General features: G+C 35.3%; 1 protein-coding gene and 1 pseudogene across 1 annotated transcript in view; one reads left to right on the forward strand and one right to left on the reverse strand.

The window, feature by feature from the left end:
* The first annotated feature begins 691 nt into the window (after window positions 1-691).
* The window catches only part of LOC105834222, a 94,865-nt gene continuing 81,972 nt past the window's right edge, over window positions 692-13,584 (forward strand). The window contains exon 1 of the mRNA XM_036287195.1: window positions 692-1,156. The gene's annotated coding sequence lies outside the window, so the exon portion shown is untranslated. The remainder of the gene's footprint in view (window positions 1,157-13,584) is intronic.
* Window positions 10,514-13,554, reverse strand: LOC105838020 (annotated as a pseudogene).

Here is a 13,584-nt window from a genome sequence, read left to right on the forward strand (position 1 = left end):
CAAGATTAATTGATTAAAAAAAAATTTTTTTTAATGTCTCGATTAAATGAATGCAAAAGGTATTTATGTATCTTTCCTACTTTGAAAACATACGATTTAAATTGTTAATCACGTGCACATCACATGCACATTATAATTAGTGTAATAAATTATTAATATGAGAGACTCTATCAGCAACTGACAACGAAGAAAATCTCGTGGTTTCAGCAGTGAATAAATGTTTCGCCGTTATAAAACCGCCTAAGAAACCATTCCATGATAATATTTTTGAACCATAAACTATCCATCATCCGTCGTTCATGGAGAACCATCAGTAGTTCTGTTACCAACAATCAATCAGCATAAACTGGCTCTCACTTGAATAATTATGAAAAGACCAAATCTTGTCCCAAGTTTCAGCAGCATATGATTAGATTTTAGGATTGAATCTTGGGACACTTTAATCGATAGTAATGTTTTAGAATGTTAATTGAATGATCGAGAATCCGTTACTCATAGACGTGGTAACTACATTACCAACAACCAGTTGGCGTTGGCAAGCTATATTGTTGAAGCGAACCTGAAACCTGCTGGTTGATCTTTTCCCAGGTCCCAGCAGGTCGCGCGGCAGGTGGTTGGGTCCCTTCTCCTGCGCCTGCCACCAGCAGGGACTAGCGGGGACCAGCGGGATGCCACCTGCGCGACGATTGGTCAGTTTGCAGGCAGGTCAAAACGGCAACGCATCGCTCGGTCTTATCTGCTGCTTCGAAACGGAGCGCGCGGTCCCCTCGTATTTTTCGTGTCCTATCCGTGACGATTATCAGTATACGCACATGTGCGCGAGAGATCGTTTATCACAACGAGGTAGTGTGTAATCCCGCAAAATAGGAGGGCACGGGCGACGGTGGTGATCCTCGAGAAGATCGAGCTAGAATTTGTGTTACAAATTCCGCAAGTAGCGCCCAACACCGTGGATCGTTTTTCAAACGAACGTAGGACGATGCAGCGCGCAGGACGTCGTCCGGATGTTTTGACATTTGCGACGTATAGTTATATTTTATTACAGTGAGGTATTTCGACGATAGTGTTCTGGGATATCCGAGTAAACAACGGTGGTCGGTGCCGGTGAATGACGAGGGGAACATCGTGGCGCAGCGCGGCACAAACAAGCTACGAGGTAAGTGGACTCCGATTTGGTGTTGCGTTTTGACCGTTTGCTTTGAGAGGTTAAGTTGGGTGCCCTGCTGGGGTCCCGCGATACTACCTCCCCCAATCCCCCCCTCTTCTCCCCCTTTCGTTCTCTCGGCCCCTCTCGTGCCGCCAACCGCGAATGGTTCGACGCGAACAATACGGCCCTCCGGTGAGAGCAGCGAAGGGCAAGCCCAGGTCCATCCCGACCGAAAGGTCCTTTGAACGGTCGGAATGCGTGCCGGGCGCATCTTCTTTATCCCCGCTCCTTCCTCTACTCTCCATCCGTATCCTTCATCTCGCGTTTCCCACACATCCATTTCACTCTCACCGTCACTCTGCTGATCTTCTTGAATTGACGCGACTTCTTCGGTCTATTTTCCATCCTTGGTATACCGTAGTGCACAAAGACTTGCGTCAATTTTTAATGAGCACCTCCTTCCTTTGTCTCGCTAATATTCCTCTATAGAGTCTACAGTATCGCGTAAATTATTCTCACTATCTAAGCCACTTGCAATTAAAATTACTCTCATCATTACCGTCTTCGTCATCGCTACAATTCTTCTCGTTGCGCTCACCTCGATAATTGCGCGGTAAATATTATTGTCTATTTTTATTTCGCTTTATCTTAAATCGCTTTCAACTTATCGCAAAAAATTATTGCAATAAGAGTAAAGTAACTATTATGACGCTGTACAACGATGTATTTTATTAGCGGGTCGTATTATATTAGAGGACTTGTATATCGAACCATAATAAAATTTTCCCTTTTCCTTATCCCAATTCCTGTCCCTTTCCTCCTCCCTCTCCCCCTCCCGCGACCTTTCCTTTGGAATGTGCTCCTCGAGGGTCCAGGCATATTTCTGATCGTAGGATCATCCGCAACAGGTCCCCTGACTATGGAGTTTCGAGCGCCCATTTCTATATACTAGAAATACAAGCGGTTTCGTACTCAGTTTACTCGTGCCGTGCGCCGGTTTTCGACTTTCAAAAATCAACAGACTCGACGGCAATTATAAAAATCAAACAAGTTTGTCCACGAGTGAATGCGCGCGAACGAGCTAATTAACGTAATTCTGGGAGATTTACGAACTTCCTTCGGTGGTTCTTGCGCTGGCTTGTATCAGAACTGTGAGTACTGTTAGGTCTTGCTCATGTGAACTTATGCGTATGATAATTCTTAAAACTTGCCATTCATCGAAATGAGTTTAACTGTATCACAAATCTTTCTACTTTCGCATAACATTGAGAGAAAAACATAACACGTTTAAACTAACATGATGAAAGATATTTTCAATTATTCAAAGATGTAAATCTTCAGTATAACTGGAGTATATTTCTCTTCTCTAATATTATGATCTAATTATGTTAATCAAATCGACGATAAATTCTCAAATATGCTGTTAATTAATGCCTTCAAACATCGACTAATTCTGAGTTACTATTCTCTATTTTTGTCCATATATATTTAATAACATAAACGTAAATCTAAATTTTAATATTTAAAAACTTTGCTCTAACTTTTCTATGTTGCATATTAAGAAAGAAGTTTAATAATAACAATTGAGCTTTGGTGAAGTAATTTCAATTAAATGTTTCATTAATAACCAAATATTTAATATATTTATTAATAATATTAATAGCAACAGGAACTAAACACAAATCAACCATATAAAAATTATTAAATATTTGATTGCATTAACTCACTATTTAATTTGAAAAAAATATATCACAAAATATAAAATAAAATTTATCGAACTCTTTTTTTCAATGTACATATTATGATTAATATTATGATTATTATTAAATATTTAACTTTCATCTTGTTGCGACAGAAAATATCTCAAATTTTTATCCGCTTGTTCTTGTCTTATTATTGTGTCAATATGAATAAAAGTATATTAATTATATTGTTAATTTTCTGTTATGTTCTATTAATAAAAAAAGTTTAGTAAGATACTAAATTTTGAGTAAAATAATATCAATTAAATATTTGATTAATATTAGAAAAATAATTTTGCTTCTTTTAAATATTTAGTAATAATACCAAATAATTGCTTATATTATTACGTTTAATAATAAATGCTAAATATTTAGAAGAATAAAATAATTTTTTGTAATTAAATTTATTCAACAAAATTATTATTAAAAGAAACCGAATATTTTAATTAATATTATTTCATTCAACATTTGGTGGCCACAACTTTTTTTTCCATACGGTCTGTTTCGTTCAGTTCTGCTTTTCCTCACACTCGTGTCTGAATCCACGAATTGTCACGGCGGATGCGGGCGAAGGTAACCGGAGCAGTTTCAACGTGCGGCACCTTTACGCGCGACGTGCGTACGTGCCGTTGTCGACATTACATGCTTTGAAAATCACGCACAAATACCGTTGCATTAAGGTCGTTCACTTACCTACCTGCAGACTCTGCGATTCAGCGCAGGAGTAGCTACCGGTGTTTTGTGCGCGACACGAATCGCGAAAGAAAATAAATGTGTCTTTCCGGCGCGTGTCGCATTACGAGACTTCTCTCGCTCGCCGACGACACGTCGAAGCTCGCGCGCGAAGAAGATAAAGTTTCGAGCGGATTTCCACTAGCCTTTTAAGAACCTAATTGTGCGATAATCTTTACATGATATCTCGATTTCCATTGTTAGCCGCTACTTTGGCCATTACCGTTTCATTCCGCCAGTTGTTCAATTTAAAAATAAATATTAGGAAAATCGTACCATTGCATACAAATCCAGGTACTCTTCATAAAAAAAGTTATAAAGATATAAATAATTGATGCTTCTAACAATACCTGTTTGTTTCTGCTGCTTGAAATAATGGCACACCTGTAACGGAAAAAGAAATCAACTTTAATTTTTATCCTAGAATGTTAAGAAATATAGAAACAGTCTTGAAAACAATGATAATTTCATTAGAACAAAATTAATAATGTTATTTGAACTTCTGTAATGTCGAGGTTTTTGTGTATGTAAAGCTTGAAAGCGATTAATTATGACAATTATATTAATCACATCCTGGACAATTGTACTGTTAATTTTATAATGAAACGATCGTCGTTGTGGCCACTTTGGAATTACGCGCACAACAAATTATGTAACGAAGTCATCCGAACGGTTTAAAGGCCAAGTATTGCAGCTGTCGTTCCCTGAATACATTTATCGGTTACGTACAAAAATGTCCGAAGACACGACCTTGCACGTGCACACGCTCTTGTCATGTAAATTAATTCCGCATAGTTTTAATCGCCGGCATCAAGCGGAGTGAAACGCGCTCTCCTGTTAACATTATACACAGGTGTAAATCGCGTCACACCCCAAATGGTTCGCGCGAGATCCAATTAACGCCACGCTGGCGGCGTGTAACCAATGCGACTGATAATCTTCATTAGGAAATTCATTATGAAACAGGACGCACGGCACGCGAAGAACAAGGAGAAGAGGGACGTTGCTGCGCAAGAGTAGAACTAGATTTTCTTCGATGCTTATTCAATTCACGCGGCGCGGTGTACGCTTTACGGTTCATTTGCGAATCTCTCCTAATTGCTCCAAAATTTCGCTCCTCCTCACCAATCACCGCGAAGCTTGAAAACGCCGAGAAGATTAAGGATTCCGGACTACTTTCTTCTCACCGAAATTGAGAAAGTAGGGTCACCATGTCGGCGTTTCCTCTCGAGGCGTTTATTATGCGTAATTGTTTTGAGGGAATCGCGTGTCTTATAATGCGATACATTAAAAGTATTTTCAGTATACACATTATTTTCAAGAGAAGCGAACTTTCTTATACCGACATTTCAATAAAGTAAAACATCTTTCTATATGCATTCTCTACAAAAACAATATCTAAATAACTCATAGAAAGTATATAGATAATCGTTATACTTTATCATACTAAGTTATTCGATTTAATTTGGCTTTTATATATAATTTTGCAATCTAAAGAAAAAAAAATGAAACAACAAAGAGCAATAATAAAAAATTTACATATTACATTATTATATGATATCGCACATTTAATTTAAAATTTGTTTCAAAAACATTTCAGATATAACTTTATTAATATGCAGCGGAAAAAGACATAAGTAAACATAAGTTGCTTAAAAATGATTGATTTGTAATCTTTTTTATAAATATTGTTCACACGGTGTTACTAAAATATTTTTGTACAATTGTATCATTTTAAATATTAATTCTTCTACCGCATTTTTTACTTTTTTAAACTGTTCTTTATATAAACTATTTTTTATATAATGCAGAGATGAGAAACGAGCACATCAAGATATTAACTGAAAATAGAGATTTCAATATTATTATACAATCTTAAAGTGGAGCATTCGACCAGATGGTTACCCGAACAAGAAACAGAAATGATAGAAATAGAAATAGCTTTTAATAGATCTTAACATCGAGTATAATTATTCCCTTTGTTTATATAACTCAACATATGCAAGTACCAAATGTTTCGCATTTTTTTTTTTACTTCATTAATCATTCTTTATACACAGAAAAAAGTAATTGATCCAATAAAATGTGTAGTTGCGTGCTGCCAACTACAGATATACTCAATACGATATTTGCTGTTAATGCAAGTACAATGTTGATATTGTAATAGCATATATTGAGTACATCTGTAGTTGGCAGCCCGCAACTACACATTTTGTTGAATCAATTACTTTTTTCTCCGTGTATAAGTGCAGCTCTCATCCAAGTCATGTTTCGTGGAAATTTGTATACGCTTCAATGAAATCAAAGTTAGGAATATATTATATTTAAAGGAAGAGAAAACAGGCAATGAGCACGTCGAGATTAACTGAAGATTAAGACTTACACAATACTATATGCAATCTCAAGAAGAACAGAAATACTAGACTTTTCTTTTGAGTAATCATTTTCTTTGTGCAACATATATGAAAAAAATTTTACAAATATTAACCTTAATACTTTACTCGGTTCGCGCATATCTCCGTAATAAAAGGTAGGTCACAAGTGATATCACAGCCAAGTCATGATGACAAGAAAATGTTTGGTTTGTCATAGATTGATATCGCCATATCATACAAATAACTGTAATTATATCTAATTAGATTAAAAATATATCATTGTGTTCTATCACACACATAAAGTCTGGTGTGGAAAGCGCGGAGAAAAAAAAAACTTTTACATTTTTACTTACATTTGAAATAGTTTGATGACTTTAACATGAGTTTTAAAAAATTTAAATTAAAGGTTAATTAAATTCTTTTGCAGAAACTAATTGCTCATCTTTTTAAATCTTATGATAACTTTTTATAAAATTTTAAAAGCAATTTTCAAGAAAGTAAGTTTGTATTTTTCTTGAAAATTTTTTAACATTTAAACTTACGTTTTGGTTTGGCACGTTTCAATTACACAACAAAGCTATGATTTGTTACGCAAATTTAATGTTTACAATCAAGTAAATTTGAAGCAGAGAAATTATGTTTGAAAGTATTTATATAATAATTATAGCTTAATTGTCATATTTTTCCTGAAAATTAATCATTAAATTAAAATTCGAGTTCTTCGGATCTATAGACACACACACACACACACGTTAGTATATTTAAATTGTAGATCTGAGTAGGTCATATGTACCATAGTGAATTACGAGAATAAAAATTATCAATCATTATACTAAAGGCAGGTGCAACGTATACATCATGACCCAAGTCATAATATTAATAAAATCCGACTTGTCTGTACCTTTCTCCACCACTTGTCAGTACGCTCCGGAAGTAGATCGAGATATCTGCGCCGACGTGCTATCGTCCGCATTATAATTCTTGTGATGTGAGAGAGGAGCAGATAAAAAAGCGTAGCGCCAAATCAGGGCGCGCGCGCGCGGAAAGTCGTTACGAGAAATCGACGGCTACCGTAACGAGGCCATTGCCGGTGTATTTTCTCAATTACATAGGAAATTACTTCGTGCGTCCGCGACCGTTCCTCGCGTCTAAAAAAATGTCGCATCGTTACAGCGTGCAAAAAGACATTTTGTGAATAAAGTACCTTTGTAAAACCCGACGATCTGATAAAAGATCGCAATCCCATGATACACGGAATTCACACAATTTTTATTATTCGCTAGTTTAATTATGTTTTCGCTATACGGAAAGAACAATTCTGCTAAAATACCTAAAAATTTAGCTAAATACAGATCTGAAAATAATTTTAGATCAATAAAATAACTATATTATTAAGAATGGTTGATAAGCAGTGCTGCAAAAAATGTTGACATTCTATAGCAACGCAGTTTGAGCTGTCCTACATAATTATTAATAATTTAACAAAAATTGTTTTCAGATTTGTATTTTGAATTTTTAGTTACTTTATCAAAATCGTTCTTTCCGTACAGATATACAAAGTACATCACTAAAATGGTACTATTTCTAAAACTAAGTAAAGTGAAATATGAAAGTTTTATTTTCGTGTTGAGCATAATATTATATGATAGAATTAGACAAGAATAATTTAAAGTTGATCGCTTAATCACATAAATATGTAAAGAAATATCAAGAGATTGGATCTTGGTGCCTATTAATATTTTATATGCATATCTCAAATACATTTACAATTTCTACAAACTGCACACTAAACACAATCGATTTAGTTAGTTTTTTCTAAGTGAAACAGTTTAAAAAATCTAAAAATTATCTTTGTTTCTTTTAAATAAAATTATATGATTTTTTACAAATAATTTCTTTAAAAATTTGTAATATATATAAAAGTATTAAATCATCAATAATTTACGACGTATTTAATACTTTATTATTATATTTATTCTGGGGTATATATATTTTGTTGATATTTTTATTTAAAATTTATCTATTGCAAATATTAATTTTTGATAATCTTAATACTTTAATGCATAAAATAATAAGATGTATCAATTATAGAAAAATAGAGTTTCTTGTAAAAAAAGTGCCTATTAATATTAATGATTAACTCACAATGCTCCAGCTTCAAGTTGTATGCTCCGCGCATCAAAAGTCGCGTTCCAATGTGATAATAAATATTTGAGTGATAATAAATACTTGAGTGAAATTCAATCCGTCCTTCTGTCTGCGACACAGACTCGAATAAGGAATCTGTCAAGTTTCGCACGATTACGTTGCTCCAGTTCAATTTCGATCACATGTAATCTTAGCTCGAATTAAAAGTAAGGTGTCATTTGTTATGCAAATAAAAATTGAAATTAAATGCTCATACGGCATTGCGCAACCGAAATATTACGCGGCAAAAGGAACAGTTGAGGATTCACATAATTCCAGAAAAATTGTATTTAACGTGTCATATATTCCAATTCGATTACTAGTGCAGAATAGAATATTCAATAGAATATTCAAAGATATTTAAATTCCATATTTAAAATTCCTTTTGCACTGTTGTATCTACCACGCATTCGACATAAAAGTGCATAGAGAACACATTCCACACGCATAAATATGATGCTCTTATTACATCGATTAATTCAATGATGTAATAAGGTGTTGTACATTTACGAGGACAAGCGTTTTCTGCATTAAGCACGCTTTGAACATTATAAACAATCGAAAGTAAATACGCAAATTGTTCTTCGCAAGATAAACGTTAACGAAATGCTAACAAAATCTATTTTAAGACACTTGTGTTTCACCGACGTTACGTAATTACTTGGAAATTAATTCATTATTACACTACAATCAGTTTGCGTAAACTGCCGTTTTGTTATCACAGAATCGCTATTATCACAGAAAATAATGATTCAGAGACATTTTGTTATTCGAATTGCCAAGGACAAAAGAGAATGACGTTATGCAGCTTACTACCACCCTCTATTATTGTTATTCGGACTTCGATAGCTCTGTTAGTATTTCTCTTCGTGTAAGCGCACATTCGCACACAACGTCATCGCTTTTGAATGCAATCAATACCGCGTGCATTTAGCAAATGTAAATTGCTTGATTTGTGCAGTCAATTGACGATGCTTTTCAAAGTTACAAAAAGCATCATTCACGGGTGCTCCAATCTGTGTGTAAACCGACAATCTGCTGCGGCGTCATTACATGGTTAATGTGGCAGGAAAATGAAAACCATCGACCGTGAGCATTCGTAATAATATGATTTATTGTTGTAAATTGCTCCTGTAAATACCATGATCCTGTAACATACACTTTATATCTAACTATAACACTTTGCCGTTAAAATAAAATTATTTTTTCTTACATGTGCGTCAAAGTAATTTCTTTCGTGTCACTTTTTTATGGATAAAGTTGCCGATTTCAGTATTTTAATATTACAGATCTTGTCTTCTGATAGATGGCATGAATCGTGGCGAAGAACATTTCAGCATGACTTCTTCAGCACGTTTGATCATTTCAGTACTCGCATGCGCGTCATCACGCGACACGCAAATGGTAACTCATGCAGAATTGATCGATGGTGGTTTGTCGCTTTTGCGAATCTAGCCTTGGTTAACCTGTCAATTTGCGAAAACTCAAGACACTAAAGATATACATCGACGCACGAGTAACATAAAATATAGTATGCAACGCGGGCATAACGGCCTTTTGCACTTGTACACAAAAAACTCGACTTTACGCTTTTGTTACATAATGTAGTATTGATTTACAATTTTGTTTTTACAATTATTACATTTACAGCTTCATAAATTTCTGATCCAATCATTATTAATATTATTAACTATTGATTCTTTAAAAATAAAATTTTAATTTATATCTAAAAGAATTATAGAATATCTAAAAAGTGGTTCAATTTCATTTATATAAAAAAAACTTTAAATTTTATATTTCCAAATAGCATTAATGTGTGTAATATAAAAATACACATTAAAAAACAAATGTAAATGTAATTATAAATATAATTCTTCGGAGAGAAACGGGGAGAGACCGGGAGAGACGGGGAGAGACGAGAGAGACCGGGAGAGGAGAAGAATGTTTCTATTGTGTTTAAATTAAGGTAATAAGAAAAATAAAGATGGCTTTTATTTTATTGAAAAAAAAGGAACTTATTTAAAACAGTTTTTTAAATAGATTTCTAAATCCATTGCAGCTTTTAGAAAAAAAAAGTTAAAAGTACGTGAATAAATGAATATAAGATTTATTAAAGATAGATAAATGCTTATTCAAAAATAAAATAAAAAGAGCAACAGTAAAGCAAGACTCTTAAAAGTTAAACAACGAAAGGAAAGAAAATTTGAAAAAAAAAAAAAAACGTAGCATAAGAATAGAGAGCCACAGCAACGCGTGGCAGGGCATAGCTAGTTATAATTATAAATTAAAACGCAAGAGCTGTTTAGGGTTTCAACAACTGTTCTTAAGAATAATAATGAATAAAACTTCTTACTTTATTTACGTATGCGTTTAACTGTATAAAACAAAAGTTGATTTGCACGGACAGTATTCGTCGATAAATTATCAATTTCAATAAACATAATGAAAATTAATTAATAAATTAAGCTTTAGCCAGGCATAAAGATACGTAATAAACATTATTATTAATTTAAACGCGTTATAACAAAATGGATTTTTCTTGTTTTTACGCACAATGTATACAATTTGGAAAATGAATGTGCGATTACACTTATACTCTGCTTATTAGGATCGCTCAGTTTTACTCTCGAATACCATTAAGTTTTGTCACTTAATAGCGAAATGCGATATAACATCTCATTATAAAGAAGCTCGAAATGCTTTGACCTTACGCAATTTTCCTTGAAATTAAATACATTTGCAAAGCATCTCCTACGCATGCCATTCAGCGATTACCTGACAACATTTGTCATCTTTACATAACGCGACAAATGCATATACCCACATATCAATTTTTAATTTTTTTATCCTTCAGTATACACGATTAGACACGAATCGCGCGTTTCATAATGTGTGTTTTCGATGTTTCAGCTGCGCAAGTATTTCCAATACGGCACTGTATATTGCGATTTCTCTGACTTCTCACGGTCACTCGTTAGTTTCTCTTCTAGTGGAACCTCTTTTCGTAAGGTCAAAGGACAACGGTGCCTTATTTAGTGGCCTTGTTTGATTCACGGAATCGTTTATATTTGTCCTGGTTTCTCAAAATATCCGTAAGCAGCGAAAACTTATTCTTAACTAATACTATAGTTATCGCCTAAAAATTGCTGGAGCCATAAAATAAAAAAGATTTACTGTAACATAGAATGCGTAGCAAGAAACTTAGAAAGTTAAGTTTATTTTAAACACACATATATTTTATATTTTATTTAGCGAAGTAAAATGTTAACGCAAAGTTATAATTATATTTAATCAAGATTTGATTCTGTCTAATAAAAAGATAATAATAGTACACTGTTTTACATTAAAACTACACGTAGTCTCGCTTCAACCTACTCAAGTTGCGAACTGAATGTAAATCGCGATAAACACGAACAAAAACGTGACTGGCTCTAAAACTGGCTCCTTGCAGTCTATCATCATCGTCCTTAATAAAGCCGCGAAACTAATTGAACTGACTGTTACTGTAGTAACAGTCGCAGTCCTCGCAGCGTTATTTCTGCATGCGCTTTCACAGCGTGTTCCCATGTCCCTTTGATGTCCCGCTGTTGATGCACAACTTTTTCCGCGTGTCTAATACTTCCAATCTAACACGTCCAATTTTACCGCGACTCATCTCGCGCGGTCACGGCCACGTGGCGATTTCCCCGCAAGAAGTCTCGTCCTTTAAGGTCAGAGGACAATACTCTTCCGCGGTGACCCTATCTAAGCATCCGATGTCCGTCTTGGTTTTGGATCGCAACTTCGACACCAGAACCTCTTCCTTTCCTTCTCCTTGAACTCGGAAAAATCGTCGTTGTCCCCGTCGTCATAGGTCCTAGTGACAGCGAAATTGTAGCGTCAGTCAGGACGAGTCAAGCGTGTTCACTCTTAGATTTCTCGGTTTTTCCCACGTCACGCGATAATCCCCTCCTACCGAGGCGACGCCGCGGTTTCTCGGGACGGGGGACGCGGAGTACGTTCCCCTCGATCGCATCCTCTTCGCGGTCGCCGTCCTGATTGATGGCACCCGGTCGCCGTTCTTTATCGCGCGTCTCCGCTCGGCGGTTTCCTACTTTCCTGCGCCGGCGGGAATGCATTTTTACCGGCGTCTACGGCGGCCGCGATTTCGCTAGCCGTACCGCCACTACTTCCTCCGGCCTCCCGCTCGAAGCTCCGGCTACACGCGGGCAGGCGTCTGCGATGTCGGCCGGGCTGAAACCGTAGGTCTCCTCCGTAGCGCTGAGGCTGCTGAGGCTCGGATCTGCTGGCTCGGATGGCAACGCGCTCGGGACAACCGGCTCCTTATCGACTGCCCCGATTGCGCTCTCGACCTTGATCCGCGGATGCTTGCGATACTCTTCCTGCAAGTAAACGCGAAACTGGTCCTGGAAGTAACCGTCGATCATCCTCAAGACGATGGCACTGTACCAGCCCACCACGCCGAGTAGGAACACCCCGCGAATAATAAACGTCAACATGACAAGGCCTCGCGGTTGCGGTTGATTATTACGACGCGATATTACGACATTCTATGTATAGTATATTGCGGTAAATGATATATATCCTAAAATATACCGTATAATTCTTTGCCGGCTAATAAAACTATCAGTCTTATATTGCTATTGACAAGAGACGCATATGCTAAGAGCAAATTTTATGTAAAATTTTTAAGTCTTACATTCTAGTTTGCAGTTTTCGTAATTTATTCGACGCATAAGCATTTCGACATTTTTTTATTTAAACGCTTTAACGAACTTAATAAAAATTTAATCTATAATGTCAAGATACTCTTGGACTTTGTTGAATTATATATTTGCGCTTTTTAATCTTATAAAACGATACATTTTAAATTGCTTGTTATCAAAACACAATTTTTGTGAATAAAAATATCCTAAAATTCTTTTTGTCAAAAGCGTTATTGTGTGAATTATCGTCAAAAAATAATCTTCATACTGACTGAGAAATAAAACGATTCGGTAACAAAGTTATTCGTCAATTCTACTAAAAGTTATACGACCTGTGGATCTTGGAGATTTACTCTTTCAAGAACTTCTAGCAAAGAAAATATAGGGAAGCGTTTTATCTTGTACAAATATATCACGGTCTGCACATCTGACTTTCAAACGCTGAGCGAAAAAGTTCTGTCACAGTTCCGCTTACTCATTTTGTGGCATTTACAAGAATATAAATCTTTTGAAAGTACAACGATTATTTCATGTTTGTTTCATTAAATATCTACACTGAGAAAAATAATGAAAATATTAATAAGCAAATGTAACGTTTCCTTCAATATTTATAAGAAATTTTGATTGTGAGGAAATATATACTTCTGTAAAATATTTCTCATGTTTTTATCAATTTGCTGGAAACAAATTTTATT

Source organism: Monomorium pharaonis, chromosome 5, assembly GCF_013373865.1.
Source record: "Monomorium pharaonis isolate MP-MQ-018 chromosome 5, ASM1337386v2, whole genome shotgun sequence".
In the NCBI taxonomy this organism is placed as follows: Eukaryota; Metazoa; Arthropoda; class Insecta; order Hymenoptera; family Formicidae; genus Monomorium; species Monomorium pharaonis.